The sequence below is a fragment of the Tupaia chinensis genome, unplaced genomic scaffold (genome assembly GCF_000334495.1).
Source record: "Tupaia chinensis unplaced genomic scaffold, TupChi_1.0 Scaffold149184_1, whole genome shotgun sequence".
Classification (NCBI taxonomy): Eukaryota; Metazoa; Chordata; class Mammalia; order Scandentia; family Tupaiidae; genus Tupaia; species Tupaia belangeri.
In genome coordinates, this window is record NW_006209032.1 from 43615 (window position 1) to 46944 (window position 3330).

Genomic DNA, 3330 nt, shown 5'->3' on the forward strand with positions numbered 1-3330 from the left:
GGCCCCCCACCCCCCGGGGCCCCCCCAGCAGCCCCAGCCCCAGCCCCAGCCCCAGCCCACCAGCTTCCTTCCCCTGCCTTCACTGAGGGCTCTGCCTCCCTCATTCACACAGGTGTCCACTTGCCCTTTCCAGCTCACACCTCTACCGACTCCGGTCAGGCCTGCCCTTCAGCCACCACACCACCCTGGCCGGGAGCCACTCATGTCTATCTGAAGGCCCCTTCTCCACCCTCTCTCCTCAGCAGCCTCATCTTTGCCTGCCTCGCAGTGGTCCCCCCACCTCCCTGGCTGCTCCCACTCTGCTCCTCTGCTGGTTCAGGGCCCAGGCCGACTGCTGCCATCCTCCATCCTCTTGTTAGGGTGACCTGGGCTGGGGGGGGAATGTGAAAAATGTCGGACTCAGAGAGAAGCAGAGGAAAGGGTTTATTAGCTTGCCAAGAGCAGAAGGCCACCAGATACAGAGCTGTATTGGCTCTGAAGGGTGGGGCTGGGGGCTTTTTTCCCTATGCCCCAGGCTTCTTTATTTAAGAACAAAGTGATGAAATAAAAGCCAAGAGCATCTCTTAACTTCAACTTCCCTCCAACCAGTTTCCCCAAAACTCCCTTCTGCCACCCTTTGTCCCAGTCCTCCTTAGCGAATGAAGAACTGAATCCCCAAAGCCCTGGTACGTACACTCCAGGTCCTCCTCCCCTGGCTTCTCCCCTTTCCCTGCCCCCCCCCTTTTTGGGGGAGGTTTTTGCTATAGGACATGTGCACCCACCAGAAAGACAGAGAAATCACCCCCTAGAAGGGATGGCCACACCTCAATCCCTTCTCCTCCATTCTCCTCTCGGGATTTTGGGCACGCACACACACGCACCCGGCGTGAGTTTCAAGCCACCGGGTCCGGGACGCGAACCTTGGTCGACTACGTGGGAGTCCAGCAACATAGCCATTACGCTAACTGCTGGTCCCTTTCTGCAGAGTTTTGATGTCCTGCAACTCCTTGGCATTCTGCTCCAGGCTCTCCTTCTCCAGCTTTATGTCAACAAGAGGGGCAGCGTAGGGCTCTGGGGAGGCCCCCTCCAAGTTCCCCTCTTCCAGCTCCCACCTCGCCTTCAGCTGGGATGTCTCCAGGCTGTTTTGGGGCACCAGCCCAACTCCAGCTGGAGCCCCACAGTAAGCCATCCCTCTGCAGAACTTATAGAGCGGGGGGCACAGAGGAACCCCCCACATCTCAGAGCCTGGCCTAACCCCTGGGCCCGATTCCTGCTCCACCAGGAGGGCCTTAGAAGCTTAGCCAGGTCCAGCCACCCCCTCCCCCCCCTTGCCCATCACCTCCACCTCCACATCCCGGGAGTGGGTGAGAAGCCAAAGTCTGAAGCCAGATGTCTTGCCACAGAGAAAGAAGGTTCCCCAAGCTGGGGAGCCTGGAGAAATCTGTTTTTTTTTTTTTTTTAATTTGCTACAGAGCATGTGCACTCCCCTGAGAGAGACAGAGGGAGAGAGGGAAAGTGCAAGAGCACCCTCCGTGGGGCGTGGTCATTCTGCAGCCCATCCTCCATTCCCCCATCCTATCGGGATTTGGAGCACACCTCGTGCCTCGTGAGTTTTTCAAGTCCCAGGTCCAGAATTTGAATCATGGTCAGCCATGTGGGATTGGCTCCCGTAACCACCAGGCTACGAGACCCACCTTAGAGAGAGAGAGACAGAGAGCACCCTCAACAAAGTCCTGATGCCAAGATCCACCCTGGCGTCACCAGCTCTGAGTCATAGGCACACGTGTGCCCAGCAGGCTCGGGGAGGTCTCTGGACATGAGCCAGGAACCCCTGTGTGCGGGTCAGGCAGAGTGCATGCGTCGCAGGCGGGTACCCTCCAGCTCCAGTCCTGAACCTCTTCCATCAGACAGTGGACCCCAGGACTTAGAGATGTTTCGTTCTGCATCCGCTCCCCAACCTGGGATGTGGGGGGCTTTGCTTTGTTTGCTGCTGTATTCACAGGTGCTAGGAGGGGGCCTGGCACACAGGAGCTCTTGGTACGTGCTTGTTGAGAGAATGCCTGAGCCGGTTCAGGGGACAGGTATGCGTGAGGAGCGTGGTGAGGGCAGGAGACCAAGGCCCGTGCTTCTCTCCCTTTCTCTGGCCTCTAGCATCTTCTCTTTCTGTAATAAGTGATCATAATACAAAAAGGAAAGAAACCTCTGTGCTGGACCTTCCGGCAGCTCTGCCTAGTCAGTATTTCAAACAGACGGGCCAGCAGGTGGTGTGGTGGTTAAGGCACTGAACTCCCTTATGTTTGTTAGCAGTTCAAGACCCAGGTCCCGTGGCTTGAAACTCATGCCTAGCACATGTGCGTGCGTACCCAAAATCCCAGGAGGAGAATGGAGGAGATCGCAGCATGGCCATGCCCCTCTGGGGATGGGGTAGTTTCTCACTTTCCCTCTCACTGTCCCTCTGTCTCTCTGCACTTTCCCTCTCACTGTCTCTCGGGCATGCACCCTTTGAGGAAAAAAAAATAAACTAAGAAAAAAAAGAAAATTTCAGAACAATTTTTAAAGAATTATTTATTCAATTTTATTCATTAATTTATTTTAATTTAACCAGAGAGAGACACAGAGAGAGATTGAGAGAGAAAGAAAGAGAAAGTGAGAAAGCAAGCCACCAAGTCTGGGACTCAAACCATGGTCGGCTATGTGGGAGGATCCAGCACCTTAACCACCATGCCACCTGCTGATTCCCCAGAACATGGTTTTTTCTTTCTTTTTTTTTTTTTAATTTAACTTTATTTAAATTTGGCCAGAGAGGGACAGAGCCAGAGGGGGGACAGTGAGAAAGCAAGCCACCCGGTCCAGTTGTGGTCGGCCATTTGGGAGTCTGGGGCCCTCAACCACCACATCACCTGCCAACCCCTCAGAACAATTTTTTAACCACTAGGTTATGGGGCCAGCCCACTCATTTTTTCCCTAAAGTTTATTCATTTCTCCTAAGAAAGAGAGATAGAGGCGGGCACTTTCAACAGGGCCTCCATGCGGTAGCCGGCCTGGTCTCAGCCAGGTTAGATGTGGGGCCTGTGAGCACACACCTCAGCATGCTCAGAGAGGTCCCAGGATGCAAGCCCAGGACCTTTCCTCGTGGGTCCGGTTGCATTACCGCTAATCCACTGCCTGACCCAAGGGGCACTTCTTTCTTTCTTTCTTTCTTTCTTTCTTTCTTTCTCTTTTTTTTTTTTTGAGAGTTTTTTTTTTTTTTCACTATACGGTGCGTGTGCTCGCCAGACAGACAGAGAGAGACATAGAGACAGAAAGCAAGAAATCACCCCCCAGGGGGGATGGTCACGCCGCCATCCCTTC